General features: G+C 38.5%; 1 long non-coding RNA gene across 1 annotated transcript in view; it reads left to right on the top strand.

The window, feature by feature from the left end:
• The window catches only part of LOC129655691 (uncharacterized), an 81568-nt gene that overhangs the window by 25955 nt on the left and 34461 nt on the right, over positions 1-21152 (top strand). The window contains exon 2 of the long non-coding RNA XR_008716085.1: positions 12243-12318. This is a non-coding gene — a long non-coding RNA (uncharacterized LOC129655691). The remainder of the gene's footprint in view (positions 1-12242; positions 12319-21152) is intronic.

Genomic DNA, 21152 nt, shown 5'->3' with positions numbered 1-21152 from the left:
ACAAAGCTTGGATCCTTTGTAGTGATCCACATGGATTGATCTAGAAATTGTCATGCAGAGTGAAATAAGTCAAAAAGAGAAAATCAAATATGGTAGATTAACACATATATGTAGAATCTAGGAAAATGGTATTGATGCTCTTAATAGCAAAGCAGAAAGAAAGACATAGATACATAGAAAAAATATATAGACATTATGGCTATAAACAGGGGAATGGGAAGTGGAAGGAATTCAGAGATTTTGATTGACATATATACACTATTGATACTACATATGAAATAGATAAGTGATGAGAACCAACTGCATGGCTCAGGGAACTCTACTCAATGCTCTGTGGTGACCTAAATGGGAAGGCAATCCAAAAAAGAGGTGTTATTGGATAGAGAAGTCTGGCCGGCTACAATCCATAGGGTTGCAAAGAGTTGAACACGACTGAAACAAGTTAGCATGCATACACGTGTATACATATTGCTGATTCACTTTGCTGTACAGTACAAACTAACAAAACATTGTAACACAACTATACTCCAACAAAATTAATTTAAAATAACTTAAAAAAACCATCATGGTGCAAAAGCAGACATACAGATCAATGGAACAGAAGAAAGAGTCCATAAATCAACCCACACAGTTATGGTCAATTAATCTACAACAAAGGAGGCAAGAATATACAAGGGAAAAAAGACAGTCTCTTCAGAAAATTGTGTCGGGAAAGCTAGAAAGCTGCATGTAAATCAATGAAATAGAACACGTCCTCATTTTTATGGACGAGTAACATTCCATTGTGTGTATGTACCAATTCTTTATCCATTCATCTGTTGATGGACATTTAGGTTGCTTCCATGTCCTGGCTATTGCAAATAGTGCTGCAATGAACACTGGGACACATTTGTCTTCTTGAACTATGGTTTTCTCAGGATATCTGCCTAGTAGTGGAATTCCTGAGTAAAAAGGAACAAAGTTTCATCATTTGTAGAGACATGGATAGACCTAGAGTCTGTCATATGAATGAAGTAAGTCAGAAAGAGACTCTGTATATATCAATGCACATATGTGGAATCTAGAAAAATGGAACAGATAAACCTATTTGCAGCATAGAAATAAGATGCAGACATAGAGAATGGATGTGTGGACATGAGTTGGGGGAAGGAGGGTGGGCTGAATTGGGAGATTGGAGTTGACATATATACACTACCTTGTGTTAAATAGATAGCTAATAGGAACCTGATGAATATTACAGGGAGCTCATCTCAGTGCTCTGCAGCAACATGCATGGGTGCAATGGGGTGGGGGGATCCAAGAGAGAGGGGATATAAATGGGTGACTCACTTTGTTGTACAGCAGAAACTAACACAACATCATAAAGCAACTGTGCCTCAGTAGAAAAAGAACACTCCCTCACACAATATACAAAAATAAACTCGAAATGGCTTAAAGACCTTAATTAAGACAAGAAACAATACCACTCCTAGAAGAGGACAAAGGCAAAACATTCTTAGAAATTTAGACTTATCTAAACTCTTAGGTTAGTCTCGCAAAGCGAGAGGAATAAAAGCAATAAACAAATGGGACCTAATCAAACTTAAAAGCTTTTTCATAGCAAAGAAAACCATCAGCAAAATGAAGGCAACCTATGGAATAGGAGAAAATATTTGCAAATAATGTGACTGACAAGGGAGTTAATATCCAAAGTATATAGCAACCCATGAAGCTCAATATCAAAAAACAAACAACCCAGTCAAAAAATGGGCAGAAGACGTACATAGACATTTCTCCAAAGAAGGCATACGGATAGCCAACACACATTTAAAAAATGCTCAACATTGCTAATGATTGCTGCTACTGCTAAGTCACTTCAGTTCTGTCCGACTCTGTGTGACCCCATAGATGGCCACCAGGCTCCCCTGTCCTTGGGATTCTCCAGGCAAGAACACTAGAGTGGGTTGCCATTTCCTTCTCCAATGTATGAAAGTGAAAAGTGAAAGTGAAGTCGCTCAGTCATGTCCGACTCTCTGCGACCCCGTGGACTGCAGCCCACCAGGCTCCTCGGTCCATGGGATTTTCCAGGCAACAGTACTGGAGTGGGGTGCCATTGTCTTCTCTGTGCTAATGATTAGAGAAATGCAAATCAAAACAACAATGAGGTATCACCTCAATAGTCAGAATGAGCTTTTGTTCATAAAAGCTTATAAATCATATTAACAAATGCTGGAGGGAGTGTGGAAAAAAGGGAACCCTTCTATACGTTTGGTGGAAACGTAAATAGGTGCAGTCACTATGGAAAACAGTATGGAAATTCCTTTAAAAATTAAGAATAGAGCTACCATATGATCAAGCAATCCCACCCCTGGATATGTACTTGGAAAGATGAAAACTTTTATTTGAAATGATACATATACCCCAATATTCATCAGTTCAGTCACTCAGTGGCCAACTCTTTGAGACCACATGGACTGCAGCATGCCAGGCCTCCCTGTCCATCACCAACTCATGGAGCTTGCTCAAATTCATGGCCATTGAGTTGATGATGCCATCCAACCATCTCATCCTCTGTCATCCCCTTCCTCTCCCACCTTTAATCTTTCCCAGCATCAGGATCTTTTCCAGTGAGTCAGTTCTTCACACCAGGTGGCCAAAGTATTGGAGTTTCAGCTTCAGCATTAGTCCTTCCAATGAATATTCAGGACTGATTTCCTTTAGGATTGATTGTTTGGATCTCCTTGCAGTCCAAGGAACTCCCAAGAGTCTTTGCCAACACCACAGTTCAAAAGCATCAGTTCCTTGGTGCTCAGCTTTCTTTATAGTCCAACTCTCACATCCAAACATGACTACTGGAAAAACCACAGCTTTGACTAGATGGACCTTTGTCAGCCAAGTAATGTCTCTGCTTTTTAATATGCTATCTAGATGGGTTATAACTTTCCTTCCAAGCAGCAAGCGTCTTGTAATTTCATGGCTGCAATCACCATCCACAGTGATTTTGAAGCCCAAGAAAATTGTCTATTACTGTTTCCAAGTGTCCCCATCTATCTGCCATGAAGTGATGGGGCCAGATGCCATGATCTTAGTTTTCTGAATGTTGAGTTTTAACCAAATTTTTCACTCTCCTTTTTCACTTTCATCAAGAGGCTCTTTAGTTCTTTGCTTTCTGCCATAAGAGTGGTGTCATCTACATATCTGAGGTTATTGATATTTCTCCCGGCAATCTCTATTCCAGCTTGTGCTTCATCTAGCCCAGCATTTCACATGATGTACTCTACATATAAGCTAAATAAGCAGGTTGTCAATATACAGCCTTGGCATACTCCTTTTCCAATTTGGAACCAGTACACTGTTCCATGTCCAGTTCTAACTATTGCTTCTTGACCTGTATACAGATTTCTCAGGGGGCAGGTCAGGTGGTCTGGTATTCCCATCTCTTTAAGAATTTTCCAGTTTTTTGTGATCCACACAGACAAAGGCTTTGGCATAGTCAATAAAGCAGAAATAGATGTTTTGCTGGAACTCCCTTGCTTTTTCTATGATCCAATGGATGTTGGCAATTTGATCTCTGGTTCCTCTGCCTTTTCTAAAACCAGCTTGAACCATCTGGAAGTTCTCAGTTCACATACTGTTGAAATCTCACTTGGAGAATTTTGAGCATTACTGTGCTAGCATGTGAGATGATTGCAATTATGCAGTAGTTTGATCATTCTTTGGCAGCGCCTTTCTTTGGGGTTGGAATGAAAACTGATGTTTTCCAATCATGTGGTCACTGCTGTGTTTTCCAAACTTTCTGGCATATTGAGTGCAGCACTTTCACAGCATCATCTTTTAGCATTTGAAATATCTCAACTGGAATTCCATCACCTCCACTAACTTTGTTCATAGTGATCACTATGAATAAAGGGTCTTTAGTTCATAGGCCCACTTAACTTTTCATTCCATGATGTCTAGCTCCAGGTGAGTGATCACACCATCACAGTTATCTGGGTCATGAAGATCTTTTCTGTATAGTTCTTCTGTGTATTCTTGCCACCTCTTCTTAATATCTTCTGCTTCTTTTAGGTCCATACCATTTCTGTCCTTTTTTGTGCCCATCTTTGCATGAAATGTTCCCTTGGTATCCCTAATATTCTTAAAGAGATCTCTTTTTTCCATTCTATCATTTTCCTCTATTTCTTTATATTGTTCACTGAGGAAGTCTTTCTTATCTCTCCTCACTATTCTTTGGAACTCTGCATTCAAATGAGTATGTCTTTCCTTTTCTCCTTTGCCTTTTGCTTCTCTTCTTTTCTCACCTTTTTGTAAGGCCTCCTCAGACAGCCATTTTTCCTTTTTGCATTTCTTTTTCTTGGGGATGGCCTTGATCACTGCCTCCTGTACAATGTCACGAACCTCTGTCTATAGTTCTTCAGGTACTCTGTCTATCAGATCTAATTCCTTGAATCTTTTTGTCACTTCCACTGTATAATCATAAGGGATTTGATTTAGGTCATATTTGAATTTTTAGTGGTTTTCCTTACTTTCCTCAATTTAAGTCTGTATTTTGCAATAAGGATTTTATATCTGATTTACAGTCAGCTCCTGGTCTTGTTTTTGCTGTCTGTATAGAGCTTCTCCATCTTTGGCTGCAAATAATATAATCAGTCTGATTTAGGTATTGACCATCTGGTGATGTCCATGTGTAGAGTTGTCTCTTGTGTTGTCGGAAGAGAGTATTTGCTGTGACCAATGTGTTCTCTTGGAAAAACTCTGTTAGCCTTTTCCCTGCTTCATTTTGCACTCTAAGGCCAAATTTGGCTGTTACTCCTGGTATCTCTTTACTTCCTACTTTTGCATTCTATGATGAAAAGGCCATCTTTTTTGGTTAGTTCTAGAAGACAATGGCAACCTACTCCAGTACTCTTGCCTGGAAAATCCCATGGACGGAGGAGCCTGGTAAGCTGCAGTCCGTGGGGTCGCTAAGAGTCAGACATGACTGAATGACTTCCTTTCCACTTTTCACTTTCATGCATTGGAGAAGGAAATGGCAACCCACTCCAGTGTTCTTGCCTGGAGAATCCCAGGGACAGGGGAGCCTGGTGGGTTTCTGTCTATGGGGTTGCACAGAGTCAGACACGACTGAAGTGACTTAGCGGCAGCAGCAGCAGAAGGTCTTGTAGGTCTTCATAGAACCATTGAACTTCCAGTTCTTCACCTTTATTGGTTGGGGCATAGACTTGGATTACTGTGATATTGAATGGTTTGCCTTGGAAACGAACTGAGATCATTCTGTCGTCTTTGAGATAGTCATAGTAGTACTATTTACAACAGTCAATATATGGAAATAAATTAAGTGCCCATTAACAAGCAAATGGTTTAAGAAGATGTCATATATATATATATGTAATGGAACATTACTTAAGCATAAAAAAGTGAAATATTGCCATTTGTAACAACATATATGGACCTAGAGAATATCATACTTAAGTGAAGTAAGTTAAACAGAGAAAGACACATAATATGATGTCATTTATATATAGAATCTAAACATCTAAATTAAATGAATATATATACAAAATGGACAGAGTCTCACAGACACAGAAAGCACACTTAGATTACTAAAGGGGAAAGGGAGGATGGGAAGGATAAATTAGGAGTATGGGTTTAACAGCTACAAACTACATAAAAGAGATAAGCAACTAGATTTTACTGTATAGCATAGGGGACAATATTCAATATCTTGCAATAATCCATGATAGAAAATAATTTTAAAATAAAATATACATATATATTAATACATAAAATATATGTATGTATAACTGAATCACCTCACTGTACACCTGAACCTAACACAATATTGAAAATCAACTAGACTTCAATTAAACAATAAAGATAAAATGAGAGAATCCAACATAAAGGAAGTACAATAGTAGTTAAAGAATTCATACTTAACTCCTTCTGAATTATTTGGTGTTAACTGTGTAACTAAATCTTGGGGAGATGCAAATAGGGTTGTGCCTTCAGGTTAACTCAAGGGAATCCCTTAAATCAGAGTGAAGAGTTGCCAGTTCCACATATATGAAAGCTACAATAAGTGCATCTGAGATTCCTCCAGGTAGTATTCCCTGACCTCTCTTTCCCACTGACCACACTGCTCACACTTTCTCCTCCTCTTAAGCTGTGCCTGTACCTGCACATGCTCAGTCATGTCCAACTCTTTATGGAAGATCCCCTGGAGATATTTAGACTGTACCTCTTCTCTAGCCTCCCTTAATATTCTTTCATTTAACAGGTGGTCTGTAATGGTGAGTTATTGCTCCACAGAGACAATGAACTCTTTGAGGGCAGGGAGTATGTTTTGTTCTTTGTAAAGTTTTAACCTAGTTTTTAATCAGATCAGATCAGATCAGTCGCTCAGTCATGTCCAACTCTTTGCGACCCCATGAATCACAGCACGCCAGGCCTCCCTGTCCATCACCAACTCCTGGAGTTCACTCCGACTCACGTCCATCGAGTCAGTGATGCCATCCAGCCATCTTATCCTCTGCCTTCCCCTTCTCCTCCAGCCCCCAATCCCTCCCAGCATCAGAGTCTTTTCCAATGAGTCAACTCTTCGCATGAGGTGGCCAAAGTACTGGAGTTTCAGCTTTAGCATCATTCCTTCCAAAGAAATCCCAGGGCTGATCTCCTTCAGAATGGACTGGTTGGATCTCCTTGCAGTCCAAGGGACTCTCAAGAGTCTTCTCCAACACCACAGTTCAAAAGCATCAATTCTTTGGCACTTTTGAGTTAATTAATATATCTCTATGCTATGGAATGTTGCTCGAATGAATTGAGTAAGTGAATGAATGAGATGGTCACTATTTTGGCTGGGTAGTTTTTTCCTTCAGATAACCCAGTCAACTCTCCAGGATGGTTTTCATTCTACTGTCTCCAAGGTGGTTTTGTTTTCTAGCCTGATTATTTAACAGATAATATAAATTTGAAGTGGGCTTCCCAGATGGCTTAATGGTAAAGAATCCACCTGCCAATGCTGGAGACACAGGAAACCCAGGTTTGATACCTGGGTTGGGAAGATTCCCTGGAGAAGGAAATGGCAACCCAGTCCAGTAATTTTGCCTGGGAAATTTCATGCACAGAGGAGCCTGGTGAGCTATAGTCCAGGGGGTTGCAAAAGAGTCAGACAGGACTTAGTGACTAAAACAACAACAATTACTACAAATCAGAAACAGAGACATTAAGGTTATTGATATAGAAGATCACTCAGCAGAACTAAATCTACAATTCCAGATGTATTGAAGGAATGAGACAGGTGGCCTAGTGGCTAAAAGTGGGAGTCTCCAGGCAAGAACACTGGAGTGGGTTGCCATTTCCTTCTCCAATGCATGAAAGTGAAAAGTGAAAGGGAAGTCGCTCAGTCATGTCTGACTCTTAGCGACCCCATGGACTGCAGCACACCAGGCTCCTCTGTCCATGGGATTTTCCAGGCAAGAGTACTGGAGTGGGGTGTCATTGCCTTCTCCATTCCAGCTATTAGGCTCATTTAAAGTTTTAGATCTTTAATTTCTCTCATATTACAGATTAGATATATATTTGTTGACTTTTTTAAACAAGCTGCAACTCTGGCTTATACTATATGACACTCTACTACATAGTCAATCTGTGCAGACCAACTCTTCACAGAGGCCTAGAAATATTCACAATTCCAAACTGAAATTATCAAAGACTTGAAGTTAATGGTGGAACAAAGATTTCCAGTGTTCCTCCATTTCTTTTTTTGAATTATTCAAGGCATTGAGGCTTAGTATACACAGTGGGATAAACTAGGGTGATTGTGAAGTACTAACATGAGATAATAAAGGAAGCTTCCCTTCCAATTGATCAATCATCCAAAGAAATGTAATTCAAGAAAAACAATTATAAAATATGCCACAGTCTTCCAGAGTTACCTTTACAAAAAGCAATTCTTACTCTGTATCTTCCCTTCATAAAGTGAAAACTGGCTTCCATCTCCCTCTTCAATCTGGTTTCACACCCTGTTCTCCTTCAAACTTGTACTGTAGCCACATGATAGATTTTATTCCTTTATATTTGCCATGATGCATCAAGATACCAAAAGATAACCTTTACCAATATTGCTTTTCTCCCCTTCTTTCATCTGCTTATCTGCTACTCATCCTTCAGATCTCAGTTGAGGTGATAATTCCACAGGGAAGACTTCACTGACCTTTGGTGTGAGGTCAGTTTCTCAGTTTTCTAGCACTGTGTACCTCTTCTACAACATTTGTGGAAGTTGAAATTCACCATTATTTTCTGTGATTATTTTATTTAAATGTTTCCTCCAGTAGAGAAGACTCAGTTCAGTTCAGTTCAGTCACTCAGTCGTGTCCAACTATTTGCAACCCCATGGACTGCAGGACGTGAGGCTTCCCTGCCTATCACCAACTCCCAGAGCTTGCTCAAACTCATATCCATCGCATTGGTGATACCATCCAACCATCTCATCCTCTGTTGTGTCCTTCTCCCGCCTTCAATTTTTCCCAGCATCAGGGACTTTTCAATGAGTCAGTTCTTTGCATCATGTGGTCAAAGAATTGGAGTTTCAGCTTCAGCATTAGTCCTTAAAATGAGTAATTGGGACGGATCTCCTTTAGGATGGAGTGCTTGGATCTCCTTGCAGTCCAAGGGACTCTCAAGAGTCTTTCTCCAACACCACAGTTCAAAAGCATTAGTTCTTCAGCACTCAGCTTTCTTTATAGTCCAATTCTCACATCCGTACATGACTACTGGAAAAACTTGGTTGATGCATGCAGGATCTTCCATCTTTGCTGCGGCATGCAGGATCTTTAGCTGTGGCATGTGCGATCTAGTTCCGTGATCAGGGATAGAACCTGTGCCACCAACACTGTGAGCATGGAGTGTTAGCCACTGGACCACCAGGGAAGTCGCGTAGAGAAGATTAGAAGGAAGCAAATGTATCGGCTTTTGGAGCTAGTGCAATGCCTGGCTCAGTAAGCATTTAGTTGAGTGAATGCATGAAAAAACTCAGCTTCACATGTTTTATACAGAAGGGAGAGTCTGGGCTGTGCTGGTTGCCTAGAGAAACTGGAATATTTTTACCTTTTGAGTCTAGAGATGAAATGATGAGAAAATAATGTGCTGCTAAATGTAAAATTCCAAAGTTGCTTGGATAGGTATAAATACAAAAGTGTCAGACATGCAGAATAAGAAACTGGAGCCTATTATACAGAGTGAAGTAAGCCAGAAAGAAAAACACCAATACAGTATACTAACGCATATATATGGAATTTAGAAAGATGGTAACAATAACCCTGTGTACGAGACAGCAAAAGAGACACTGATGTATAGAACAGTCTTATGGACTCTGTGGGAGAGGGAGAGGGTGGGAAGATTTGGGAGAATGGCATTGAAACATGTAAAATATCATGTATGAAATGAGTTGCCAGTCCAGGTCCGATGCACGATACTGGATGCTTGGGGCTGGTGCACTGGGACGACCCAGAGGGATGGAATGGGGAGGGAGGAGGGAGGAGGGTTCAGGATGGGGAACACATGTAAACCTGTGGCGGATTCATTTTGATATTTGGCAAATCTAATACAGTTATGTAAAGTTTAAAAATAAAATAAAATTTAAAAAAAAAAAATAAAAAAAAAAAAAAATAAAAATAAAAATAAAAATCATAGCTTGAAAAAAAAAAAAAAAAAAAAAAAAAAAAAAAAAAAAAAAAAAAGTAACAGTGGCCACCTGGAGCTTAAAGAGAATGCTAACCATCCAGAATGGTTCCTGTTATATTCTGGGGTAAAATAACAAATTTTCTTTCTAATTTACTCATTTTCACTTTAATTAATCCTTAACTTTCTGGGTGACCCGTGACATTTTCTCCAGATCCACCCCAGACTGTGTGGGTCTTAATATTGCTGACAGTCTTTGTATACCACATTTCTATACAAGAGTTTTATACAGGAGTATCTGTGTGTGTTTGTGCATTATGGTTACCATGGTTAGGAAATATTTCCTGAGAATGGTCTTTTAAAGTAGCTATCAAAGTCAGGTAAACAGCTGTTTCAAAGTTGATAACGGTGAGCATGTAGATAACACGCAGACTTTGTTGCCAAGGACTGCAACAGTCTCAGGAGATTATGAATATTGTATTTTCAGTAAGATAACTGAAAATACCAAGCAGATCAATCTCTAAGGTACATGTTAGTAATCCTATAAATTACAGAAGCAAAAGCACACCCCTAAAAAATCAAAATTATATTCAGATATAATAAAATTTGTTGGATGTATAAAAGGAAAGTTTAATGAATAAAGAAGAAGAGAGAATAGTGGGAAATAGAGGAAATGGATAGGGAAAAAAATCCAATAATTAGAGGAAGATAAGAAAAAGAGAAACTTTCATGTCATGAAGAGAGTTCATGTCAAAATTAAAAAATAAATATGTGAGCACATTTCTTCAGTAAAAGAATAAAATTATATTTCCAAGTACTATAATTATGTCTTGATTAAATCAGTCTGTTCCTCTCTCAAGTGTAAAATTAATGACAAAATTCCAGTTATTAAAGGATCAAGTGGTTTAAAGATTTGTACAATCTTCACAGAATATATAACTCAGTATATTACAAACATGCAAGTTTTTAAAAAATTTTAACAACCTCAGCCTTTTAAAATTTAAAATGTATAGTCTTAATTCAGACACAGAATTATAAACCAAACACTTCATATAGTAAGCTAAATTAACCTCATCATTTTCCTTTAAATGTAGTCATTAGATATTGTTTATATATAAATTATATTAATACATGTAATAATTAAATTTCTTGCAATTTGAATGTATTTACAGTTCCCAGTGTTTTCTATTCTTATGATTTTTTTTTGGCCTGAGATACTTAATATTCAGGCCTCACTTATCTTTATCAGAAAATTACATACAGTTGACCCATAATGTCAGTTTGAATTGCAAGTTTCCACTCCTTCGTGGAGTTTTTTTTCCATAAATATGTACTATAGTACCCCATGATCTATCTGTGGTTGGTTGAATCTGAGAATGTAGAGCTGTGGTATGAAAAACCAACTGTGAAGTTTTTAAAATTTATTTGTTTTTAATTGGAGGACAATTGCTTTACAATATTCAACTGCAAACTTATCCTTGGGTATTTTTCCTTTGCGGGGGTTGATGTCCCTAACTCCTGCCTTGTTCAGGGGTCAACTGTATATTCTTATGGACTGAATTGTGAACCCCAAATCTATCATGCTGAAGCCTTACACTTTAATGTGACTGTTTTTGGAGATAGGGCCTTCAAGGAGGTAATTAAAGTTACATGAGGTCATAAAGGTAGGGCCATAGGCCCATAAAACTGATAAGATAGAAGAAGGAAAAAGAAAACTGATAAGAAGAGGAAGAAGCACTAGATAGAGATCACTCTCTCTTCCCACACACACAGAGAAAGGGCCATGTGAGGACAGAGAGAGAAGGCAGCCTTCTGAAAGTCAGGAAGAGAGGTCTTACCAGAAACAGATTTTTCCAGCACCTTGATCTTGGGCTTCTAATCTCCAAAACTGTGAGCAAATAAATTACTATAGTTTAACCCACTCAGTCTATGGTATAATATTACAACAGCCCTAGCAGTCTAATACACAGAGCATTGTATTTTATTTTATAACACACTTGAACTAGAGCCCTATTGTTAGATTTACCAGATTTAGCATAGACATACATACTTAACCAATCAAAGAGATAAAATAAAACTTATATTATCTGATAATATAGCACATGTGTTTCATTGTTATTTAGTCACAAAGATATATTTTTCCATTTTATGATATAGCAATATCATAAAATAAGATACAGAAATTGATGTTTAACAGTTTTTAATTAATCATTTTAGTTTCTTTGAATAATCTCTGGTTTTTTGGAAGTGTTTTCTATCAACTTATCTTTAAGTATATTAATATCTATGTACAACATTCGACTGTCATCCCTCATTTAGTATTTGGGCAATATCCTCAGGAAAGTGATGAGGCAGAATGGTGAGAATAGAGAATTAAAGTATATTAAGTATCTACTATAATCGATGAAGATTTTCCTTAAAAAGAAAAATCTTATTATAATAATATATTAAAGTAAATCATAGCTGATCCTTTACCAACACAGGGGTTGGGGTGCTGACCCTCCACATAGTCAAAATCCAAATACAATTTACAGCCTTAAGTATATGTTTATTGTTCTTTCATATCATCTATTTCACATCCACAGATTCAGACAGCTGGCGATCATGGAAAGCTTCAATTACTTACATCCAGACAAGAATATCTTTTAATATCTTCTCCAGGTAAGAATACTGGAGTGGGTTGCCATGCCCTCTTCCAGGGGATCTTCCCCACCAAGGTAGGTATTGAACATGCATCTTTGTGCCTCCTGATTGGCAGGCAGATTCTTTACCACTTCTTTAGGGGTTACAGATTTGAAAGATGGAGAAGAAACAGCCAGAGGTAACAGGTAAAAGCAGAATATATAAATTCTATGGAAGACAAATGAGGAGGGTATCTCAAGGAGAGAAGTCTCTTAGGATCTTCAACTTCTTTTTTTTTTTTTTTTAATTTTATTTTATTTTTAAACCTGAAACACTGTATTAGTTTTGCCAAACATCAAAACGAATCCGCCACAGGTATACATGTGCTCCCCATCCTGAACCCTCCTCCCTCCTCCCTCCCCACACCATCCCTCTGGGTTGTCCCAGTGCACCAGCCCCAAGCATCCAGTATCGTGCATTGAACCTGGACTGGCAACTCGTTTCATACATGATATTACACATGTTTCAATGCCATTCTCCCAAATCTTCCCACCCTCTCCCTCTCCAACAGAGTCCATAAGACTGTTCTATACATCAGTGTCTCTTGCTGTCTCGTACACAGGGTTATTGTTACCATCTTTCTAAATTCCACATATATGCGTTAGTATACTGTATTGGTGTTTTTCTTTCTGGCTTACTTCACTCTGTATAATAGGCTCCAGTTTCATCCACCTCATTAGAACGGATTCAAATGTGTTCTTTTTAATGGCTGAGTAGTACTCCATTGTGTATATGTACCACTGCTTTCTTATCCATTCATCTGTTGATGGACATCTAGGTTGCTTCCATGTCCTGGCTATTATAAACAGTGCTGCGATGAACATTGGGGTACACGTGTCTCTTTCCCTTCTGGTTTCCTCAGTGTGTATGCCCAGCAGTGGGATTGCTGGGTCATAAGGCAGTTCTATTTCCAGTTTTTTAAGGAATCTCCACACTGTTCTCCATAGTGGCTGTACTAGTTTGCATTCCCACCAACAGTGTAAGAGGGTTCCTTTTTCTCTGCACCCTCTCCAGCATTTATTGCTTGTAGACTTTTGGATCACAGCCATTCTGACTGGTGTGAAATGGTATCTCATAGTGGTTTTGATTTGCATTTCTCTGATAATGAGTGATGTTGAGCATCTTTTCATGTGTTTGTTAGCCATCTGTATGTCTTCTTTGGAGAAATGTCTATTTAGTTCTTTGGCCCATTGAGTCATTTATTTTTCTGGAGTTGAGCTGTAGGAGTTGCTTATATATTCTCGAGATTAGTTGTTTGAATGAAGATTCAGTTGCTTCATTTGCTATTATTTTCTCCCATTCTGAAGGCTGCCTTTTCACCTTGCTAATAGTTTCCTTTGATGTGCATAAGCTTTTAAGGTTAATTAGGTCCCATTTGTTTATTTTTGCTTTTATTTCCAATATTCTGGGAGGTGGATCACAGAGGATCCTGCTGTGATGTATGTCGGAGAGTGTTTTGCCTATGTTCTCCTCTAGGAGTTTTATAGTTTCTGGTCTTACGTTGAGATCTTTAATCCATTTTGAGTTTATTTTTGTGTATGGTGTTAGAAAGTGTTCTAGTTTCATTCTTTTACAAGTGGTTGACCAGATTTCCCAGCACCACTTGTTAAAGAGATTGTCTTTAATCCATTGTATATTCTTGCCTCCTTTGTCAAAGATAAGGTGTCCATATGTGCGTGGATTTATCTCTGGGCTTTCTATTTTGTTCCATTGATCTATATTTCTGTCTTTGTGCCAGTACCATACTGTCTTGATAACTGTGGCTTTGTAGTAGAGCCTGAAGTCAGGTAGGTTGATTCCTCCAGTTCCATTCTTCTTTCTCAAGACAGAATGGTAGAAATAAATGAATCAGAGAGGATAAAAGAAAAACGAATTAAGAGAAATGAGGACAATCTCAGAGACTTCCAGGATCTTCAACTTCTTATAGATATTTACCCTCCAACCTGAAACAACTAAATCAAGATGAAATAAATGAAAGAACAGCTTTCAAGATTTTGAACATCAGACAACAAAGGATAGTGATCCCTGGCTAGGGGATTCCCAGGTGGCCCTAGTGGTAAAGAACCTGCCTGCCTATGCAGGAGACATGAGAAGCAGGTTGAATCCCTGGGTCAGGAAGATCCCCTGGAGGAGGGCATGGCAAACCATTCCAGTATTCATGCCTGGGAAAGCCCATGGACAGAGGAGCTTGGTGAGCTACAGTCCCTAGGGTTGCAGAGTCGGACATGACTAAAATGATTTAGCACTCAGCACACCCCTGCAAAGATGAGAAGCAAATGAGTCTTAGGATTAGCCCAGCTTACTACATTTGAAGAGACTCCAGGCTGGTGCACGGAGGAGGCGATCGGGTGATACCAAGAAATGAGATGCAGCTGAGAGTTTGAAGAGACCAAGGTGGCTAGAATTCATAGGCCAGAGCACCAGAGAGGAGACAGCTGTGTGTAGAGAGAACCCTAAACACCTGCAGAGGCCTTCCTTGAGCATTCAGAGCCCTGCTCAGTACTCCTGGGGTGCAGAGCCCAGCTCAGCACACCAGCTCACACAGCTGGGGCTGATTTGCCTGAACCAATTACAGGAAATATCACCTGAGGTTCACACAGGATGGCAAATGAATGCCTGTTCTCATCAGCCAGACTGGGAAGCCTAGTAATTCATGGGACTTTATGGGATATTCAGAAGGCTTTGCCTGAGTAGTAGGAATATTTAGTTCAAAAGGCTGCTCCTGTCTAACATCTTCTGAAAAGTAAAACTAAAAATAACAAATTGTTTTCAACTTATTTAACTTTATTTCAGAAGAAAGCTCAAGAATTGTAATACAAATTTTTAGTTTCAAACAAGGTAAAATTCACAATGACCCAGGGATCGAACCAGGTCTCCTGCATTGTGGGTGGACTCTTTACTGACTGAGCCACCAGGGAAGCCACCTTAAACCTATACAGTGTTTTATGCTAATTATATATCAATAAAGCTTGAAAATATTACAGATTTTGAAAAATCAATATTTTGACTTTATGTGGAAGATATCTATTTGCTTATCTCTGTACAATTCATGATGATGGCATCATCTCTTCAACTCTCTACCTGAATACAGTAATGATAACTTAAGGAAATGGGTAGTGATTAAACACTGAAATCTGTTTTTATTTTTAGGATATTGTATTCTCTAGCCTTAAAATACTGAAAGACTATATTAATGATCACTACATACAATATACTGCCCAGTTATAATCTGTTGGATTTGCTAATTCTATTTTCCTTGTTTATTCAAATAGTTAGTAGGAGGTCTGGATTTGATGTTCCTTAGAAACAGTTGTTGATTCAACTTATTCGTCTCTTTAGAGAGAGAAATCAATTTTTATAGTCATATAAAAATGCCATGAAGACATCAGTGCACTTCATTTTCAGAAATAGTACACCATAAATAGAATAAGTGCATTTTATATTTCCTGTATTGATATTTTAAAAATATCCCAAGAATAGTACTTGTAAAAGATAAATTCAGTCAGGTGAATACCTGAAATCTATATCACCAGGACATTTACTCACTCATTCAAAAAAATTGGTACACATCTGTGAAATATAAAAGTCACTAATTTTGCTTGTGCTGTGAAGGAAACAAAGACAGCAGGCAGAAGGATAAGTGATATTCTTATCTGCAGCAAACCCATAATCTACTAGGATTGTTGAGAAATCTCCATAGTAAACTATAATGAAAGGTCACAAGGAAGTAATGGTAATAAAAAAGATATAACTGGTAGTTTATAAGACCAGTGTGTACCAGTGGATTCAAAGATGATTTCACACTATAGCTGACATTTACATTGGACTATCAATAACTTCAGATATGCAGATGACACCACCCTTATGGCAGAAACTGAAGAGGAACTAAAAAGCCTCTTGATGAAAGTGAAAGAGGAAAGTAAAAAAGTTGGCTTAAAGCTCAACATTCAGTAAACTAACATCATGGCATCTGGTCCCATCATTTCATGGGAAATGGATGGGGAAACAGTGGAAACAGTGTCAGACATGAAATTAAAGGATGCTTACTCCTTGGAAGTTATGACCAACCTAGACAGCATATTAAAAAGCAGAGACATTACTTTGCCAACAAAGATCCGTCTAGACAAGGCTATGGTTTTTCCAGTGGTCATGAATGGATGTGAGAGTTGGACTGTGAAGAAAGCTGAGCACCAAAGAATTGGTGCTTTTGAACTGTGGCGTTGGAGAAGACTCTTGAGAGTACCTTGGACTGCAAGGAGGTCCAACCAGTCCATCCTAAAGGAGATCAGTCCTGGGTGTTCATTGGAAGGAATAATGCTGAAGCTGAAACTCCAATGCTTTGGCCACCTCATGGAAGAGTTGACTCATTGGAAAAGACCCTGATGCTGGGAGGGATTGAGGGCAGGAGGAAAAGGGGACAACAGAGGATGAGATGGCTGGATGGTATCACCGACTCAATGGACATGAGTGTGAGTGAACTCTGGGAGTTGGTGATGGACAGGGAGGCCTGGCGTGCTGCGATTTATGGGGTCGCAAAGAGTCGGACACGACTGAGCAACTGAACTGACCTGATTACAGGTTAACCATGAACGGGCAGAGATCATGAAGAACACTAAAGTTGTGAGGGAAGTGATCAAATTTAGGGAAGAATATTTGAAGGAGAATACTTTGTTTCTATATAGAACTTTATATTCCCTTGAATAGAAAGTGTTTAGAAATGCTTAAATTTATGTACAGTATCATTGTTCAGTCACTCAGTTGTGTGTGACTCTTTGTGACCCCATGGACTGCAGCATGCCAGGCTTCCCTACCCTTTACCATCTCCTACAGTTTGCTCAAACTCATGTTATTAAGTTGATGATGCCATCCAACTATCTCATCCTCTGTTGCCCTCTTCTTCTCCTGTCCTCACTCTTCCCCAGCATCAGAGTCTTTTCCAATGAGTTGGCTTTTCGCATCAGGTGACGAAGTATTGGAGCTTCAGCTTCATCATCAGTACTTCCAATGAATATTCAAGGTTGATTTCCTTTAAGATTGAATGGTTTGATCTCCTTGCTGTCCAAGGGACTCTCAAGAGTCTTCTCCAGCACCACAGTTTGAAAGCACCAGTTCTTCGGTGCTCAGCCTTCTTTATGGTCCAACTCTCACATCTGTATATGACTACTAGAAAAGACATAGCTTTGACTATATAGACCTTTGTAGGCAAAGCCATGTCTCTGCTTTTTGATACAGTGTCTAGGTTTGTCATAGCTTTTCTTCTTTTAGGAGCAAATGTCTTTTCATTTCATGGCTGTAGTCATTGTGCAGTAATTTTGGAACCCAAGAACATAAAGTCTGTCACTGTTTCCAGTCCCCCATCTATTTACCATCAAGTGGTGGGATCAGATGCCATGATCATAATTTTTTGAATGTTGAGTTTAAAGCCAGTATTGTAGTTTATGAGAAACAGGGAAACATTATCTAATGTAATATTGTTGAGTTTGAGATACAAATAATCCATTAAAAAATAATAGCTAACAATATAACATGCATCAGCTCAAACCACCCCCAGATCATCTAACTGCTCTCAGGCCTGACTTCCTTAGTCTAATAATTTATGTTGATAGATTCTGAGATAGAAAGGTCTGGTGTTAAAGCACAAGAAGAATTGGAAGCTGCTCACTACAGTAAAGAAGTAGAGATGTTCCCCAAGATCTGTAATCCAATGAAAAAATGACTTGGTAAACATGCACTTAAATAGGATCTCTATCTCTGAAAATATATCTCACAAGGGAATATTTCTCTAATGTCATATTTCCTCAAATAAAGGACTCATATGATCTGTTTCCCAATCTGTTGTGAAAGTCTCACCAATGGCTAATTCTAAATGGAGTGATAAAACTTAAAAATAAGAGAATGTCTCCTCAACAATGATTTTATACCTTTCCTGTGCCACTTAAATTTTATACCACTCTCATTTCAGCTGAAAACCATCCTCATCTGTCATTGTAAACACAGACATCATCAAAAAGGAATTTCCTTCTTTTCCCATAGGAGCAAATTTTATTTGCACTTCATCAATCTTCTGCAAGTTCCCATCTCGTATTAGGTGTCAGTGCTGGTGTGTGCATGCTCACTTGTGTTTAACTCTTTGCAATCCCTGGTCTGTAGTCCACCAGACTCCTTTGTCCATGGGATTTCCCAGGCAAGAATACTAGAGTGGGTTGCAATTTCCTTCTCCAGAGGATCTTCCCACCCCAGGGATAGAACCTGTGTCTCCCACACTGGCAGGCATGTTCTTTACCACTGAACCACCTGCAAAGCCCTGTCAATGCTAGTAGCAAAAGCTAACTGACCCCATTTGCGTCCTTTTTCCTATTGACTCTCATCTTCTCAAGAAGCTCTTTTCATTATTATACCCCTTTTTCCTGAGTTCTCAATCTATCATTCATTAGTTATCTTTATTAACAGTCAACCAATCTCTAATATTTTCCATTTAAAAAAAAGCTCCTCTTGACCTCGCATCTTCTTGCAGTTACTGTACCATCTCTCTGTTACCCTGAATTTCTAAGCTTCTGAAAAAACAAGCATCCATCTCTCTGGGCTTATGGCATATATATGAAGGACATGATTTGTTTCAAATCAGAGAGTACCACTCACTTTAATATACAAAAAATATCATTTAGAAGAAAAAATCAAGAAGCTTTTCTTAATGTAAAACTGGCTGGATCCCTTAATCTTTCTTTGCCTCTCTTTTTTTCATTGAGAAAATATGACTAATAATGTCCATTCTGTCTAATTCATCAGAATGTCTTGAGAGAATTATGGGTTAAATTTCTGAGTTCTTATTAAAATATAAAATATGTTAAAATATGAATTATAACTATGACCATTTCATTATAATGATAAAAGCAATAACATTGAATGCTTTCCAGATTAAAGGGTTTTACCTATTTAAAATGCCTTTGTCATTACTTTATTATTGTTTTCAAGTATAGTTGGAAACTGCCTTCAGTCCTTTCTAAGACATCGTTAATGTTGAAAATTCAAATCAGTCTAAACAGCTAATTTGAGCATGCATATGCTATGGAAAGGGAAACTATTCAATACCCCTATTTGATTGAGATTTTTGACTACACGTTGTCATGATAGTCAAATTAGATAGCCCTAGTCTAGATGACGCTAGCTCACTTTAGAGGATGTTGCTGTGAATTCGACAAATAGCAGTTGCTGAGCACAACACCAACAGTGATAAATACTCCAGTTTCAGCCTGTCAAAAATGAACCGAAGAGCTGAGGAAACACATGGTAGGAAACATCTGGTCCCTTTCAAGCCTGCGGAGGGAAGATGAGGATTGCCTTTTGACAATAAATAAATACATAAATCATAAAATTAAACCCTAAAAGGCAGAGTTTTTTTTTTTCACATTACCTTGTTGAACTAAAGTGTGAATGTGATTTTTAAAATAAGATGGATGTAGCAACTTAGCAGCAGCAGCAGCAGCTCAATGATTAAAACACACGGAAAAACCTTCGAGCAATTTTATCTCCATATTTGAATGAGAAATAGATTAATAAGAAACTGAAGATAAACCTTTAAAGGCAAAAAAAGGAAGTTGTCAAGGTATATCAAGGAGTAATAAGATTCTTACCCAGTATCTGGTGACACTTCTTTATTTTTTCATTTATTAGGAACTCTTTCATGTACAAGGTAAACTTAGGCCTTGAAAGATATTTTTACTGAAAGTTCAGTTATTTTTACATCTTCCATATGAGAGCAGAAAATTGTATGTAATTGGTATTCAAATGAAGAAAGGTTGGAACTGTGAACTAATTCCTTTCTGCGTGCACACGTGCTAAGTTGTTTCAGTTGTGTCCAGTTTGTTGTGATGCTATGGACTGTAGCCCACCAGGCTTCTCTGTCCATGGGATTCTCTAGGCAAGGATACCGGAGTGAGTCGCCATGCCCTCTGCCAAGGGATCTCCCCAACCCAGGGATCTAATCTGCACTTCTTACATCTACCTGCATTGGCAGCAGGGTTATTTACCACTAATGCCACCTGGGAAGCCCAATTCCTTTCTGCTCCCCCGCCCCAACAAAGTAAAGTTGTTGAAGGTTTTCTTTTCCACATCATATAGGCCTCTTTTGTACTATCACTGGCCTTCGAGGTATCCAGACTCTCTGTTTGGCAGGAGGTGCATGACTGGGAGTGGAAAGATTCAATAATGTCTGGCACATTAGCAGGGAGATTGATGATATTGGTGGTTCCCGCAGGGTAGGGGTGGATATTACTCCTGTTTATTAGCTGATGATATGCATCACTTAGACATACAAGAAATCCTATGTTCTCACCTGGGAGAGTGTATTATACTCAACAGCTTGGTGATGGGATGGGCTCCCAAGGCAATCTCAGTTTACACAGGACTCCTTGGCCAGTCTCATGTAGAGACTTGACAGTTCCCAGTGTTGATGATCAGGATTTTCAGGTTGGGTCTTCTTACCACAAACCCCTCCCCTTGGTCTCATCTCTTCTTTTCTCTCCTTGCCTAACTTGGGTAGCCCTTAGGTTGGAAGATTTGGCTCTTTTATTATTGCTCTTGTAATATGTTGCATTTGGCATAATATTCAGACTCTGCTCCCATCAAGACTTAGTCTTTTGAGTTCCAAAATACTCAGTTATTACAAATGAGAAATTACCTTTCAAGATAGTTACCTCTATGCTTTAAAGTCTGTTTTGGTATCCAAAGCTAGATGTTGAGTATTTTCAATATGCACACCATATCAGAACTCTATATTTTGTATTTTCAATAATTAGTTTTAATGGAGGGAAAGC

This window comes from Bubalus kerabau, chromosome 1 (genome assembly GCF_029407905.1).
Source record: "Bubalus kerabau isolate K-KA32 ecotype Philippines breed swamp buffalo chromosome 1, PCC_UOA_SB_1v2, whole genome shotgun sequence".
Taxonomy (NCBI): Eukaryota; Metazoa; Chordata; class Mammalia; order Artiodactyla; family Bovidae; genus Bubalus; species Bubalus kerabau.
This window is presented reverse-complemented; position numbering and strand designations above follow the sequence as displayed.